The 17616-nt window shown below is 46.5% G+C and overlaps 1 long non-coding RNA gene across 1 annotated transcript; it reads left to right on the plus strand.

The window, feature by feature from the left end:
• Positions 1-109: 109 nt before the first annotated feature.
• On the plus strand, positions 110-7130 carry LOC149916137 (uncharacterized). The gene is made up of 3 exons (XR_016470748.1): positions 110-341; positions 3907-4157; positions 5200-7130. It is a non-coding gene; the product is annotated as an uncharacterized LOC149916137 (long non-coding RNA).
• Positions 7131-17616: the final 10486 nt, after the last annotated feature.

Consider the following 17616-nt stretch of genomic DNA (forward strand, 5'->3'; position numbering starts at 1 on the left):
ATAGTGCTTAGTTGAAGTTTTTAAGTTATATTTAAACTGACTGGCTCTATAGACAGATTATACTTTGTTACTTCTAACTTCAAGGAATATTCTGTAAAAACATCACAGATGTGATAAATGCTAACTTTCAGTTTAAGCTAAGTATGACTTTCTGGTTAACATCACTCAGCTGTGAGTGCAGGTGTCCCTCGTGTTCTCTGGGCTGTGTGGGACAGCTGTCTGCTATAGTGACATATACACCTACTTCTGTGAAGTAGTTCATGTAACTGGCTTCTTTCTAAATCTCCTCTCTGCTTTTGATGGTAATCCTTCCAGTGTGATAACTCTTCCACTCTTCAGAGGTCAGTGTTATTTCTAAATGGTCTGCTCAGAGTGTGAAGCTCTCTGCTCTGGGAGCACCCAGGTACCAATGCAATCATGTGTGGGAGATGCTGTACTTTCCAAGAGGACTGTAGATCTATTTTTTCTTCTCTTTCTTGCACTTCAAGGATGTCTTGTTTCTGGTTGTATTGCAGTATACTTGGGTGTGCATGCATGTTTAGGTGCGCTATCTTTGTAGGGTGCTTCAAAAGTAAGTGAAAACAAAAGGAGGGATTTCCCTGTCTATTTTTGCCCAAGAATCTTATTCTCACAAATTCTGTCAGGACCAACCTGGAGATGGATCTGCATTAGCAAGAAAGAAGCAGGTAGACCTGCTGATGGGGTAAGAGAAAAAGATTTCAGCACGTTTGCAAATTTGCAAAGAGGCTGAAGGTTGGGCAAGAGGTGAGCATCAGTTAACATTTCTGCAAGCTGTCTCGAACTTGTTACCCTGAGAGGTGGGGAGAGGGACCCACTAACACGCAGTGCTGCTCACTGAAGGCAGCACAGGGCCTGGAATGGGAAACAGCAATTCAGCTGCACATTGCTGTGCACTCTTGGGCTTGAAACTGTCTCTCCCTTTAATAGCTACAGACCAGCATAAAGCATGCTGCAAAATAAATTGAATTCTGTGCTAACCCAGGTGGTATATGATTATCTTCTTCCTCCTGAAAGCTTTGCCATAACTATGCATCAAAGCCTCACCTTGGTCTGAAAGCTGGGGGCATTGGAGAAACTTGGAGCGAGAGAAAAGAATCCAGAGCTGATTCTCTATTGTTGCTGCCCTTGGATGTTTGCGGTGGCTCTGATTGTGTTGAAGGAAGCAGCCCTAAATTAGTGAGGGGAGATTGTAATTGTGAAGCTGGGCTTAGGGAATGGGTTGGTGGAAAGGTTGAAAATACATGGGTCAGCACAGTGGTTTTGCCAGGTGCTAAGATGTTGAAAATGCTGCAATTATTTAATAGTAATTCATAGACTACAATGCTACTCAGACCTCCCCTTCCTGTCCCATCAAAAAATAAAATAGAATTAGGTCTTACTGTTAAAGTACAAAAACTGTGTCAAGTTTTAAATTGTCTTCTACTGACACAACTAATATTTAATCAAACACTTAATTAAGACTGCAGAATATTGTGATACCGTGTAATCTGTCTCCTTTCTGTCTCTTGAAATAATCAGTTCAAGCCAAGCACAAAAGAATAACTTGGTATGTGAAGCTTTTCATTTCTGTTTATGGTGAGTTTGAGATTGGAAAAAGCAATAATGCATTGTTTGTAGGCTGAATGAAGCTGGGGTTTTCAAGTCTGCAGATTGGCACGTTTGAGGGCATGTGAAATCAAATGGCTGTCAAGGAAGAAAGGAAGAGCTCCTTGATCCTGGAGGGCTGTGGTTCTAAAATTGCTGGCAATTCTGAGAAGCAGACTGGGTGTTGGAATTGGGTGTTTATGTGGAAACTGCTTTTGCTTTAGGGAGCAGGGTATGCTCTTATGTTACAAGTATGGTGAGAAGTGTATTTTTAATGAAGTACTGACTGCTTTTTGAAGTTTCAGCAGGGCTCCCCTCAGTGTCCCTTTGGGGACATGCGTCAGACAGACCTGTGCCTCCTCTTCCCAGAGGTTTCAGTTCTTAATTATTTTTGATACAGAAACAAGGGTTCAATTTCTTAAATTTTCATGAGCATGGGAAAGAGGAGGAGCTAGTGGATTTATGATAGTATTCAAACTGTGGTGAGGAAACACTGCGTTAGATCTAAATGCCTTTAATGCCTTGCAGTGCTTCAGTTGGTCTTCACTTTGTTTAAAAAAAATTATTCAGCCACATATGAATGGGCTCAAGCTATAAAAGCAAAATCAAACAACGATGTGCTTATTTACAAACAGTATATAACAAAATTCCGTGAAACTGAAATTATCCTGGTTTTAATCACAAGCTTAACAGTTTTCCAGAGGGAAGAAAACAACAGGGTTGGTCATTTTTTGGGAAGTCCTGCAGCTGGAGCACCCACTGCAGCTGTGATCATCCCAGTGCTGAAAGTGCAACCTGGGATGTCATATTCATCTCCACTGCTCCACTGTGATGTTAGGAGAACTGTGAACAAAGTTTTTGAATGTAACTTGGACGCAGCTGGGCTTTCAGAATGGCTGTGCAGATTGATGATGTTGGGATGAAGAATCCATTAGTGGTGGGAGAGTGAAGCTGCACCAATTGCACCAGCCAGCGGCACAGCTCGTGGCTTTGGTTTTAAACCTGGATGGAAGAGATCTCAGGTAGAACTGAAAGTGGCTGAGTTGGCAGATAGGCACTCTCTACAGTGGCAGGAAGAATGTAATAAAGCTGTGTAGGAGCATTAGGTTTTCTTGCCACAAGGGACAAGAGAAAGCAGCAGCAGCTGCGGTTTGCCAGGTTATCGTGTTCAGACTCCAGTTACATGAACTCACCTGCTGCGTGCCCTGCGTGTAGCCTGAATAAATGGTATGAGTGCTTTTGGATTGAATCCCAGAGTAACACCATCAGACAGAAAGGTGCAAGGCAGTGTTTCATTCTGTAATTCCATGCAAGGTATTTTGCATTTGTGAAGTGGGTAGCTTACCATGATGCTTAGCTTTTGCAGCCTGGGGCCATAGCCCCATTTTTCTGTATGCCTGTGGCTTGTTGACTGTGACAAGTTTTAAAGCTGACCACTTTTATTCACCCCCACATTCATTGTCCAAGTACCTACAGCCATCAGCGTGATACCTGATGGTACAGCCCACAGTGAGGCTTGGTTGTTATGTTTCATTTTATTCTCAGACCAACCTTAAACAAGTTCTTCTCTTGTCTCAGCCAGCTCCGTGTGATGTTGGTCTCTGATACAGATGAGGCTGGTGTTCCTGGGCTTGCAGGAGGTATTCCTTCTTACATAAGCCAGGATGGTGATGTTATCTTAGCGGAGGTCAAGATAAGCTGTCTAAGCCTTGGTTTGGGCAGCCCAGTTGTCAGCCATGGGCAAGTAAGAAAAATGTATTAATTTTGACCAAAATCTTACAGAAGGAAGAATGTGCCGAAGGTTGGCTCATCCTCCATGGTTTTATTAGTACTCTGGGCTTCAGTCTGGTACTAGTAATGGCCATGTTCATGTGATCTGTTTGGGTGAGGAGGAAGGACTGCGAGGCACGAGCAGGCTGTCTCGTCTCCCCTGGCTGGCAATGAGCAGACACTTCAATATAAGGAAGAGACACTTGGTAACAGTCGTTAATGTTACAAAGTGCCCCATAGATCGCTTCAAATTCATTTGAGTACTTTCAAGCAAATGCTTTCCCTTGGGAAATGGCAGCAGAACACTTTGTTACCTGTTTTACAGCCTGGTCCACCCATGTCTGCGTGGGCTGGGAGCAGCACCTGGGCATCCCTGGGCTCCCAATGGGCGGTTTCTCTTGAAGCCTTGTCGTAGAGGTTGGTCACCTGCATTGTGCTGATTTTTTTGTTTGATTTTTAGCATGGTTTCCTATCAAAAGCAGGCTTACGGGGATTCTTTTTCTTCCTTCCTTTCTCTTGGCTCCCACACAGGAATACTTCAAGATCTGGGCAAGAGGCAGGCTCCCTTTGTGAGGGGCAGCGCTGGGGGCTGCGGACAGCTGGAGAGGCTCGAGTAGGCTGGGAGATGTGTATGTGGATGTTGGCTTGGAAACAGCAGCCCCAGCTCAGTGGCACTGCACTCACTGACTGACTTGGGGCAGTGAAGATGTATACAAGAAGGCCAAGCTTCTCACTGCCCCATCTTGCTGGGACATGGCCGGAGTCAGCACAAGGAGATGGTGGTAAGGATGGGAGCCAGCAAAATCACTAACAATCAAGTACCAAACATGCAGATTACTGACAAGTTGTTACAGTTCTAGAGGAAATACAATTAATAAAACTCACCACCCACACCACAAGCTGGTGCTTTCCTACTGCCTGCCACGTCTATCTCATCTGATGCCACAGCCCTGCCTTCCATCAGCAGCCTGGGACAACATTAACATTTGAATTAACATAAAATCCCTTTCTGGAATCTGTTAACGTTTATAATATCGCCATATTTTTCCTGTCAGTGTGAGCTGGGTGAGGTTTTGTTGGTTTGTTGTTTTTTTTTTTTTTTCCAAATGATATCAAACATAGACCTATTATGCTGCAAAAATCGTGTATTTGTCTAATGATTTCCCATTGGTATCTTTGTTGCTATGAACCAAAGCGTTAAATAGAAGCCAGTGCGTTAAGGCGGTGTTGTTCTACATAATAAATTTGAATATTCCCCAGATGAATATTTTTAACAGGGATTTTCTGAATAAAATGCATACGGTGCGAGGGTATTAATAATTACTTAAGATCATTTTTTGACATTTAATGTTGACATCTAAAATATTTCCTTTAATTTTTGGTTGCCTCTGCAAACAGAAACGATGGCATTTGTCCTAGAAAAGGCTGGATGGACAAATAACGTTTTTACTCATAATGAAATGAAAAGCAATAAAGAAAATGTGCTAAATGTCAACAGTAAAGCATATCTTCTGTTTGTGTATTATGAGGAGAATATACCCCAAAATGGCACACATACAGAAAAACCTTTAAGTGACTTAATATGTTTGAATATTAATGGTTTGAATGTTAATCCAGTACAATGGTTCCATTTTTTTTGAAAATTGGCTATTTAAAGGCATTATTACCTCAGTAAATTCTCTATGGTCACTGTGGTAGCCACAGTATGAAAAATAATCATCATAAATCTGAATTTACAAAATATCTCCAAAATTGCACACATTTGCTGGGAGAAACAAAAGATGAACTATATGTTTCCTAACTTGATGCATTTTGTCCTTGCAGGAGCTGCATGTTCAAAGCCACAGCAGATGGGGACCTGCAGGACAACCACAGGCATCGTCCGTGCCCCACATCTGTAACACACTTGGGTCTGTGTGATAATAACAGTGGAGTTAAATCCAGCTGGCAACTGGTTGTAAGTGCTGTTCCCAAGGAGTCAGTATTGGAGCTTGTCCTGTTTAATATCTTTACTGATGATGTGGATGAGGGAATTGAGTGCACACTGATAAGTCAAAGACAACACCAAGCTGGGAAGAGGAAGTGTCAATCTGCTTGGGGATAGGCTGAATCAATGAACTGAGGCCAGTGGTATAAAGTTGAACAAGACCAAGTGCCAGGTCCTGCTCCTTGGTCACAACAGCCCTATGCAACGCTACAGGCTTGGCACAGAGTGGCTGGAAGACTGTGCTGAGGAAAAGGACCTGGGGGTGTTGGTTGATGTTCAGCTGAACGTGAGCTGGCAGTGTGCCCAGGTGGCCATGAAGGGACATACAAATGATGGACCAGGGCAAGGAAAGACACCCAATGGTTCTCAAGCCCAGCGTCAGCCCAGGCCCATAGCGATGCCCACAAGCTCCTTGCAGGAGTGCAGAACAGCCCCACGGTCCTGTTGAGGACGTGGAGCTGGGACATGAGCTCCACCCTGTGTCCTTACATCTGGGAGCAGATGAGCGGGCCACTGTTAGGCCTGTAACAAGCACAGTGTCTTTATGATGAATTACAGCCTTCCTTTTCATATCTACAACTGACTTTGACACATGTAGCCGCAGCTGGCCCTACCTCTACAGTTTTATTAGATAAATCTGATTGATGAGGGGTTGTTTTTTTTAATTCCTCTCAATCTCTTTAAATTAAAAAAGGAGAGAGAGAGAGTTGAAAAGAGCTGTAATTGCAAGTGAGCACTACAGAAACCTACAGCCAGCAGGCATGCTTCAAAGGCAGCAGGGCAGCCTGGACCCTTTAGTTGCTGGCTAGCAGGGCTTCAAATACGCCTACATGATGACTGTGTTTTAATTTTGATCCATACCAAAAGAGCTTAATTGGAAGGTGCTGTAAATTTTTTGATGTGTATGTCCTTTTCATAGAATCACAGAATCATTTGAGTTGGAAGGGACCCCTAAAGGTCATCTAGTCCAACTCCCCTGCAGTGAACAGGGACATCTACAGCTCCATCAGGTGCTCAGAGCCTGGTCCAGTAACCTTGAGCACTTGTAGGATGGGGCATCCATCTCCTCTCTGGGCAATCTGTTCCAGTGCCTCACCACACCTACTGCAAAAAATATTCTTCCTTATATCCAATCTAAATCTTCCCTCTTTTAGTTTGAAGCCATTTCCCCTTATCCCATCACAACAGACCCTGCTAAAGAGCCTGTCCCCTTCTTTCTTACAGCTCCCATTTAGATACGAGTTCCATGAGTGTGGCTGTTGCCAGAGATGGCCTTGATGGGACGGAGCAGGAGTCTTGGCAGCAGGCACAGGGCTGCTGTGTGTGCCTGCAGGGAGGGGCAAGCATAACAGAACTTGGTGAGGAACCCTTCAGAGCATGGGAAAACAGGAGGGTTTGGCCAAGGAAGGATATGTCTGCTCCCCATCCCGTCCCCATCCTTGCAAGGAGCAGGTGTGGAGCTGCACCTTCCTCCAGCTTCCCTGCAGCCTGCCTGGTGTGCTCCCCGGCACAGCTGGGGAATTAAGCAACTAATTTTCATTAGTGTCAGTGTGCCTTGCACATAACTCTAAACTACCAATTAAAGTTATCGATTCAGATCACTAAAGGTGCTAAATTCCAGTCGGAACAGAAAAAGCAAGTACTAAACTTACAGGGACAGTCTGTTTAATGCTGCAGTGGATTAAAGCAACTGATTTATCATCTTTGTCTCTTTACAAACACTAATCCTCGGGATGTAGGTCTTGACCAACTCCCATGCTGTTGCAGTTGTTCATTTCCTCTGGCTGGGACAGCTGTGAGCTGCGAATCCCACTCTGCTGCATGAGAGCATCTCGCTCCTCAGAAACCAGAGAATGTCTTTTTTGGCTGATTAATCCTACAGGATGATTAATTATTGTGTAAAGATAATTTTGTGTTCATCAGTTTGGGAATTGAGAATTTATCCTTTTATTTCAAGATCCTGCAGACGCACATGGTACAAAAGGTCTGTCATTTTCCACCGACTTCTGGCATTCTCAGGCTTCCCAGCCTGCTTGTGTCTGCACAAAGCATTACTGGTCCTGTATCCACACTCTGGAGAAGATCTTTATTATTTTTCTGTTCTCATTTCATCTGAATGAGGGTTGCACCAGAAAAGGTCGCTGCCAAAAGTCATGGTTTTTAGGATAATTTGTCCTGGAAGATGCCAAAAAAAAAAATATATATATATAGGTTTGTATTTTCTTACTCAGTGTGAGCTGGTTCAGGAGGCATGGATGTCTGAGTTCCTGTGCATCAGGAGTGACCTATGCCTGCTCAGTGTATAGCAGTAGTTTAAAAAGCTAATAGTATGTTTGAACTAAGAGCGAGAGAGAATGCAAAAGAGTATTATAATTGTTCATAACAGAAATTTCTATAATTAAAAATGGAATTCTCTGGCAATGGAGCAGAAATAGCAATTTTCTACCCAGTGAAGCTCCAAATTATTTTAGAGGGAATTAGATGTATTCTCCTGGACTATGACCGTCCTGAAAGATTTTTTGATGCTAAACTGTATCTGAATATTGGAGAGAGCAAGCTGTGCTGTCCTCTCACCTGCTGACAGCTCCGAGGCTGAAACATCACAGACAAAAGTGCTGTAGTTTTTGTGTTTGTTACAGTTATTGTCCCTCTTCATGTGACCACAATGTGGGAAACAACCTTCTGTAACCACCGTGCGTTCTTGTGCATATATTTGTCTGTGTTTCAGCCAAGATGGCCATTGGCTTTATATACATTGGCTTTATATACACTGCATCCCAGGACATTTGTTTTATGAGGATAGTGGCTGAAAGGGGACTTAGGGCTCCTGTTGTAGGACAGACAGCTCTGAATGTTCCCAGTGGGAAATACTCTTGTGCCCAAGAAGCTATATGACCCAGGATCCCCACATCTCTTATCCCACTGGCCTCCAAAGCAGCTGCAAAAGTGAAGAACCCTTCCTTCCCCCTGCAGTCTTTTAAATAATGGCTTGTATGCTATGATCATCCATTTCAGCACAACCCCCAAGAACACGTCTGTCTTTTCCAAACCTGATCTTCCACATATCGTAAGGCTGCCTACATGGCCTGTGGAGGTAAGGACAAGGAAATATTTGGGCATGTGCATGCACCAGAGCCAGCACGAAGTTGCCATCTAGTTTTGTCTTCCCTTGCTCACTCCAGGCTACAGCCACCCAGTTGTACTTTGTCCAAGCAGCTCTCTGCTGTGTTCTCCAGGCTGGGAGCCTGGTGTAGCTCTGTGGTAAGTAACAGCCCTGGAGTAAAGCTGCAGAAAAAAATTCAAGCACACACTTGTCCACATGGGAAATTCTCCTTGCAGTGTGGCACTGCACAGTGTCATTGGAATGGGGATGCTGGTGCGACTTCCTCTGCATCCCATGGGAAGAGGTGGAGGGGCCGGCTCCTCCAGCTGAGATCGGCCGTAAATTGGTGTAAATCACCAGGAAGGGGCGGGTGTTTGCCTCCATTAGCTCTGATATAAATATTGCTGCTCTGCCCTCGCTTCGGCAGTGAGCATTTCTCTGCTCAGTGCCTGTGCTGACAAGCTGCCTCGGCTGCGAGGCTGCGTGCCCCGGCCTTTGGCTTCATGCTATGGAGAAAAGGGCTAAGTCTGTGCTTAATGTACTGGGCGGGCACCCAGGGGATGCTCAGCAATTCCCAGTGCTGCCACAAACTTCCTGCGTGACCTCAGATAAATCATTTAATCGCTGTTTCTGCAGGAGGAGGCATTAAAGCCTCCTCCGTCTTGTCTTGTTTGGGGATGTATTTTTTAAAAGTGTGACATTGGACAGCTTTTATTCAAAGGTCTTCGTCTTCAAAATAGGTCTGTCTTCACTTGTCATTTAAGACTTGGTCAGCACTGAAGAGGTTTGTGACCAGAGGTGGATCTGGAGGCACGGACCTCCCTCCTTTGCTCAAAGCCTTGTGAAGTGGAAGAGATTATGCTCCTGGAAATTTGGGTCTCTGGAAATCTGACCCAGCCTACCTGCCTGCAGCAGAGCTCATTGCTGCAGCAGCCCATCGGCACCAGGTCCCTCCGCCAGCTGGGTGCGCCCTGCTGTGCCAAGGAAGCTCTGCAGTTGTCCCTAACATCTGTGTTAGAGCCAGACAGCCAAATGCCGCCCTACCTATCAGCTTGGGGAGGTCAGCTGAGGGAACATATTTTACTCGCAGAGCTGATATAATTGTTTAGAGCAAACAGACAGCTCAACATTTTTGCTAACTTAGAAAATCTAGCATCTCAGGAGAATGTGTTTGGACTCAGCAAGGCCGTTTTCATAGGCAAGGCATTGTTGTTAATCTGCATGTTTGGCACTGCTGCTGCTGGAGTGTCCTCTTTGCTTTGAACAAGACATGTCTGTGGACTGGAAGCTGTTTTTGTGGGACTGTGGTTTTAATGCTGTGGGATCTCGGCTGCACCAGCACAAAATCTCTGGTCGTTGCTGCTGGATTGTCCAGCCAGGACCGGCTGTAGGAGTGGCAGGGCCAATGTGTCGTATCACAAAATGAGGTTTAAATGAGACGACGAGTGAATGATGCGGTCAGAATTGAAAGAATGATCAGCATCTCCCTATAATGAGCTCTGCTTAATATGTCAGAAGCCCACATATGCTTGATCTGCATTCTGGCCAGCCAGGAGTCTTGCACTGACTTCACACAATTATTTGTCACAGCTGATTTGGGTAAGGCACATTTGAGATGTAAGATGTGTGACTCAAACCTCTTTCATTCCCTCAAGAATTTTCTCTTCTGCCTGAAATGAGCTCTCAGAAGACAAACACATTGGCAAAAGCAGGGCATACAGATTGCTGCTCTTCATTTGGGGCACCAGGGCTGGATGAAGGGGCAGAAGTACAAGCAGCTGAGTCGTGTGGGCTGTGTTCCTCTGTGTCACGATGCACTCAATTACATGTGTGTCTGCTGCCTTGCACGTAGAGATCTGGTATGGAAGGAGCAGTGCTTTGTCATTGCTGGTGGCCAAACAGTTGGAGCCTGAAGATTTTGCTTTAGGTGGCACTTTCAAAGTTGCTGCCTTAAAGTATGTGACAAAGGTTTACACGGGCAACTCGCAAGCCCATCTGCTGAGCTGTGTATCTCATGCAGATTTGCTCTACTCCTCCAGATCTACTCTCCCTTTCAACACCTCTATACATGCTTCTCACTGTGTCTTTGTATTCTGTGCTTTATATATCTTGCTGCTGTGATGTGTATTAACTACTCAGGCTCCCAAGGGCCTCAGAGACGAGTCTACAAGAATCCAGTAATAATCCATTTGTGTACGAAACGTGTTCTTCAGTGTTAGTGCATCGTGGAGGGCTGGCGTTACCTGACAGCTGGAGCAGAGCCTGCAGACAGCAATGCTCTGAGCTGTGCCTCGGGCTCTTCGATAACTCCTGCTGAATCACCAGCACTTTTCCTGCTCTCTGTACCCGATGGCAGGCAGGCTCAGCTCACCGAGGAGCACTGATGGTGCTGAGCGGCTTGCAGAACCATCACTGCGAGGCACCATGGGGTTTGGTGCAGTGCAACTAGAGCCACCTACCTTGTCACCTTATCACTCACAGTGGGCTTTTCCAGGCCTTTCCGGTGACACGTGCAGCAAGAAAGCAGCTCCCTCTGGTGTGCAGTGGTGTTTTTGATGAATTGTCCACTGGCTTCTGATTTAATTTCAGACAATCTTAGCCCAAAAAAAAAAATGCAGTACGTGCTGATCAGGAAGTACAGAGCATACAGTAAGTACAGTTCAAAAGCTGCATTACCCTTATCTTTTAGTAATGATCAATTAGCATGAAGGTCAGTGGGCAGCTTGGAAATGAGTCAGATGAGAAGGGCAGAAGGAGGATTTGAATGGGAAGGAAACTCTTGATTCATACCGGGCATTTAAAGCCGTAACTCTGTAACAGTGGGGGCGGAGGGTAGCGTTAAGTAGTCCCGCTGTCACACTGACTCAACCAGCATGTAAATCACCGTGCAGAGAGGGCAGTGGCTTCTTCCTGGTGCTGAAACATCACACTGCACCGCAGCAGGGATTTCACGTCGCGTGGAGCCTTCCTTGCCCTCCACTGCACCATGATGCCCCTGGCCAGCCAAAACACCAGCACTGCACAGTGCCATGGGGCTGGTGCCTGCTGCAGCATCCCCAAAATGTAGAAGTCTGCTCCCTGATGTGCACCAGAATGGGTGAGATCAGCAGTGAGAGGAAGGTGCACAGCAGAGCTGTCGGAGAATGGGGGGCCTCCATGTTCTCCAGAGCATCACTGCAAAGCACTTTCTTAATGTTTTGGGGGGAAAGAAGAAAAGAAGACTGGTAACCAATTAATTAACTTGCAAATTTTACACAGATGATCCAAGTGTGCCACATTAAACAGTAATTGGTCCTTCCCAGTGTGTATGTGCGCTCTGAGATAAATAAAAAGGTATTAAAAGACATTACAGAGAGTTGCATGTGCACATCCAGGGTAGCGTGGGCCTCTTAATGTGAGTGTGTGCTTGAGCATGGTTTTTTGATGCCAGATGTTACAGTTTGAGTAGAAATGGCAGGGCAAATGGCTCTGTTTGAGCTAGCAAGGTATTATGGTAGTTGCCTTTTTCCTGTCTGTGGTCTTTACCCTGCCAGTTACTTGAAGCAAGTGTGCTGCAAGATGCTGCTGGGTGCTGCTGGAGCACCCAGCTGTCTTCACTTGAGAGCACCCTTGTTGCAGCCTCTCCCCCAGCCCCACTTTCTGCGCAGAGCAATGGTGAGGGTTGGGTGCTCCCCGAGCAGCTCCGGGCTCCCTCCCTCTGTTATCAGGGCTGGACTGTGGCTGGCTTCCACTGGGCTGTGCCCGTGCAGGAGCAGGCCTGGAGTCGCAGCAGCGGCAGAAATGCTCCAGCAGCACCCAGCAGCATCACAGTTGATTCTGCTCTAAGAATTGATGTCTCTGAGGCAGCTTTTCTGGGCTGAAGCAAGAAGGTGAGTGTTGGCACTTGGCCTGGATTTCAGTGCGATGGAATCTGTCTTGTTTTCACCAGTTTACATATCCCTGTTGCCGTCAAACAGGCTGGCGGATGGGTGAAAATAACTCCATCACCTTTCTGTGTGGGAAGTTTATTTCTGCTTCCCTCTCCCCCACACACATCCGTACACACAAAGAGAGAGGCTGAACAAAACACTACGCAGCCTCCCCCGGTGCTGCGTGTGCGAAGCGTGCACGGGCACCGCACTTCCAGCTTCCCTTCCTGAGACACCATATGTTCTGGATGGTGAGCTTAAAATACCCCGATGAGTGGTGTTTTAAAGCACGAGCACTACGTGCAGCGCTTCTCTGCTCTCTGGAGGCTAATTAATCCCCTTAAAATAGAGAGTGGTGGAATAGGTGCTTGTGGTAGCGAGCAGCTGAGCTGCCTGTTGAAGATGATGAAATGTAAGTACAAAGGAGAATAGGTAAGGGTGGGTTAAAGCTGTGTTCCTGCCTCTGACAGTTTACTTTGATGAATGCACTCATTCACTCATATTCACCATTTGGATCCTGCATAATCAGAGATAACAGGCGGATGGTTTGCATGAATAACTAAGTTTGTCATGTTTAATTTTCTTTAAAAAAAGAAACAGCAGTTGCTTTACCCTCATCCTTCAGGCCCAATACATATTTATAAATTGTCAGGAAATGAAAAGCCTTTTAACGGCACGCAACAAGCATGCAAAAGCACCAAGAGAAATAAGAGAAATAGGCGGGAGAGCAGCAGGGAGGGAGCGGAGCAGCCTGCCCTGCGATCACCTGGTGCAGGGCTGTGGGCAGAGGGTGCTGAGCTGCCAGAGCCGCTGTGAGGGTAAGGGAGATTTGTTGTGTGTTCTCTGGCGGTGTCTGCTGACAACTTGACATCGCACAACAGGAAGCACTAAAACTGAGAAATAAATCTGCATCTGGCAGTTAACTGGTAATGCAGCAAGTGGCTGCGCTGCTTAATATTTGATGGGCGGCTGGCTTTATTGTGTCTGTCCCACCTCTGACAACTCCTTAAAACACACCAAGGGTGCAGCAGGATTTTGCACGGAACAAAATGCTGATGGATGGCTGCATCCAGATGCGGAGTGCTCAGTACAGGAGAGACGTGGACCTGGTTGGAGAATGTCCAGAAGAGGGCCACAGAAATGATCCCAGGGATGGAACACTTTCCCTGCGAGGACAGGCTGAGAGCTGGGGCTGTTCAGCCTGGAGGAGAGAAGGCTCTGGGGAGACCTGTGAGCTGCCTGTCAGTATCCAAAGGGAGGCTGTAAGAAAGAAGGGGATGGGCACTTTAGCAGGGTCTGCTGTGACAGGACAAGGAAAACGGTTTCAAACTGAAAGAGAGGAGATTTAAATCGGACATTAAGAAGAAGGTTTTTACAGTGAGGGTGGTGAGGCACTGGAATGGGTTGCCCAGACAGAAGGTGGATGCCCCATCCTTGGAGACACCCAAGATCAGGCTGGACTACTAGCACCTGATGTAGCTGTAGGTGTCCCTGTTTACTGTGGAGGAGTTGGACTAGATGACCTTTAAGGGGCCCTTCTAATTCAAATGATTCTATGATTCAATAGGAGCTGTGCAGTGCGGACACCCAGGTGCAAGGGCTGACTGCATCCCAAAGGGGCTATGGTCCAGGATGGGCCTCTCTTGGCCTCTGGCAGGCACAGGCATGGGGCTAACTGCTGCTGCACAATACTGCTAATGGTACAATTAAAAAAAATCTGCTCTCTTTATTGAGCGAGTGATTTCTGCAGAGAATAGTGTGAAATATTAAAATGTCTGTGTAGAGAGGTCCCACGGGAGAAATTCAGAAGAAGAAAGATTGGATCACTAAAAGAGAGAGAAACCAGGAGTCGCTAATGTGAGGCTGAAGGGAGAAGACCAAATCTAGTTAGAGGGTCTTCTAACCAGATCAGCTTTTCCATAATCATCAAAGAGGATCTTTGCCATAGGAGACTTCTGACTTCCGTACCAATGTGCATGCCACCAGACACAAATCCCTCAAGAGCTAACTCAATGACACCCAGTGTAAAACCACTAGGCAGAAGCACAGTTTGATTACCAGCGTGTCAGCAGCACAGGAGCTGCGGTTGGCGGGACAGCTCAGGATCAGTATGGGGCTGGGATGGGGGGCCAACCTTTGGGACCCACCAGGCTCTTGGGCACCACCTGTGTGGGCTGCAAAACGCTGAGCAAAGTGGTGTTGAAAGAAGCTCAGAGTGCGTCCTGGAGTGCGGCGTTCGGGTTTTGTGGCAAAAATGATAAATCTCACCAAAAATATCGCTGAGATGAAAAGCACAAAGTGTTTGCCACTAGTAGTCGTCTAGGGAATAGAGAATAATGAAATAGCAAATTCAAAACCACAAGGGCCTGTAAAACACTGTTTTCCTGCTAAAAATATCTCACAAAAAAATCTTTAAAGCATCAGCCCCCCCCCCCCCTTTTATAGACCTTGTTTCATCCAAGCACTTACGCACATGCTCAATGTTAAGCATGTAAGCCATTCTCCCGACGTCTGTGGGAAGAACGTGCGTTGGAAGTGTTGGCATGCGTTAGCATCTGGCTGGATCCCACCGTGGCAAACGGCTGTGAGAATCTGGCAGAGGGAGGATGTGCAGAGCTGATTCTCATTTACGCCGAGGCAGCTCTACACGGCGCCCCGGGCAGCAGGGCTCTTGCAGAGAGTATAAGTGTGTGCAAACACTAAACCATGTCATTAATTTAAAATCCCCTGAAGTTAGCCTAAAATAGTCCCATACAGACATACTGGGCCTGGCAGACCACAGGCATCCCAGCTCCATGCCTTTGTTCCTCCCCAGGAAGGGCTGGGCAGTGCTCACGCTCCGGCCGGCCGCCCCGTAAATCACAGGCGAGCCCAGCGCCTCGCCAGCTGTCTGGGCTGGAGAGCTCGGTCTCAAACAGAGACATTAACATTTTCGTTAATAGGGGTATCTGTGTTGCTACATAGTCTGAATTGGCCTCTATTACTTATTAATGAAGATCCGAAAGTGCATGTACTTAAGACCTTGCTTAGCTAAGGGGAGTCTTCTAGGGCCAATTTGAGTCCTATTTAATGACTAATGGCTATTGAGACATAATGTCCACTAAGCAGATATCACATCCTATTTAGTATTTAATGTTTAAATATTTAATTAATTAAACACTGCCAAATATTTAATTAAACGCCATCAGAGCCACCCTGACACTTCCACTATGCATAATGCAAAGGAAATCAGTGCTTTCCTTATCAGCCCACAAGTAATGCAAATTCAGCCTTACACAGAAATTGCTGGGGTCTGTGTAGCCAAAATACCTGAAACCACACACAACAGAGTGGGCTGTCTTTAGAAAAAACATTTTTTTTTCCCAAGATGAGTTGAACTAAATGTTTTATTTTAAATCAAGCTCAGAAGTGACACGTAGGCAAAGTGGTGGTACTGTGCTCTGCGTGGAAACAAGAATGCTATGCTTGTATATTGACTTTTAATTATTTAAAAGTAAATGACTGCTACTTAGCATGGCATACCTGCCAGCAGTTTACACTAGTTTTGCTTAAATATTTACTCTGCTATTCAATAAAAAATGAGTGTACTGAAGCAAAAAATGAGAACCTACCGTAATCACATGGTCCTACCTGTGGCATGCCAAGTTCACAAGGATTTATTCACAAAGAGATGCTAGATTTTGCTGGTTTTCTCCAGCTAAGCCAAAACATGAGTTTAAATGACTCCCTCTGCATTTCCAGTGACAAACCGAGTCCTGATTCTCAGCTGTTACATTTTGTTTCAAATTTACTGATGGAAAGTTGGCACGCAGAAATATAAAGACCTGCAAGTCCCAGTTTTGAAATCTGGACACCCAGAAGGTACGGAGACATTTAGGGCTGAGTTGCTGACTTGAGTACTTTCTTACCCTGCTCCATCCTGTGCTGCATGCTGGAGATGCTGGGCCACATTCCATTGCTCCCAGACCACGTGGGGATCCTTATTTTAACATTCCCACACGGGAACGCTTGCTAACAAGGAATGTGTTGACCAGTTGGATACACCACTAAAGTCACACATCATTTTTACGCTCGAATTCAAGCCACTTATTAATGAACTGAGGATACAGGTTTGGGCTTTCTGTAGAGGATCTCATGTGATCTTATTGGCTGCTCCAGCCAAATTACCTTCCACTGCAAAGAGCTGATGCTCCAGTTGCTCAGATTGCATTTGACTTATATAAACAGGCAAAAAAGAAAAAAGAAAAAAAAAAAAAAAAAAAAAAAAAGATAAAAAGAAAAGGACTCTGCGAAGCCTCTATTGTGAGGACCTTTATCTCTCAAGTTCAGTGATGCTTTGCTTTGTCTGTTTGCATTTATTGAACAATCATTTTCCTGAGCAGCCAGGAATTTGCCCTCATCTACAGGCAGCCGCGACGGTTCGAGTGCTCATGTTCTCCTGCCCACCCAAGCAATAACCGCAAACCGCACTCATTCCTTTCACCTCTCTGCAGTCTTTTAAACAAAGGTACATCACGACACGAGGAGGGGGCAAAATACCCACTGCCCCCAAATAAGCGTCTGGACCCGCGGTGCGGCTGCTCAGCTGAAGCCCGTGGAGCGGTCTCCAGTGGTGCACGAGAGCTACGTGGGGAGCTCAGCGTGGACACGGCTCGAAGGCTGCGGCTTTGGTTTATAAAGAACCGCTCCTTCAGCCGCCCGCCGCACCCCGGGCTCCCCGCCTGCGTCGCCACCGCTCCATCACGCGGAGCGCAGCCCGCAGGCGCTGCCCGCCATTGCCGGGGCTCTGCTGCCACCTGGCGGCACGGCGGGGCCGCCCCGCGCCTCAGGGCGCCCGCAGCGCTTCTCCCTGCGCCCCGGCGGCGACGGAGGGCGGGCTGCCGCCGCGCTGCGTCTGCTGGGGGAAAACGCGGAGCTGGAAACTTCTCGCTTTGCCTTTCGACCTCCGCAGGTGCTTGAAAGGCCGCTGCGAGCGCCAGGCTTTTGGCCACATGGGTTGATAGGCAGCAACGTAGTGATTCCATAAGGGTTGGGATATGTGGCTGGGACACACGGGTGTTAGTTCTGCAGTTTCAAAACGAATATCTTCTTTTCACTGTCTCACGCAAAACGTTGTCAGGAGTGGTGTTGTCACCGTGTGTCCTGACTGCAGCCATCAGTCAGAACAGCTTCCTCGACCAGGACAGAACGTTCCCAGACGCTGCTTCACGCTGCGACCTGTGGGCGCACGGCTTGGTCCAAAT

The sequence above is a fragment of the Phasianus colchicus genome, chromosome 13 (assembly GCF_987193195.1).
Source record: "Phasianus colchicus chromosome 13, bPhaCol1.hap1.1, whole genome shotgun sequence".
NCBI classification, from domain to species: domain Eukaryota; kingdom Metazoa; phylum Chordata; class Aves; order Galliformes; family Phasianidae; genus Phasianus; species Phasianus colchicus.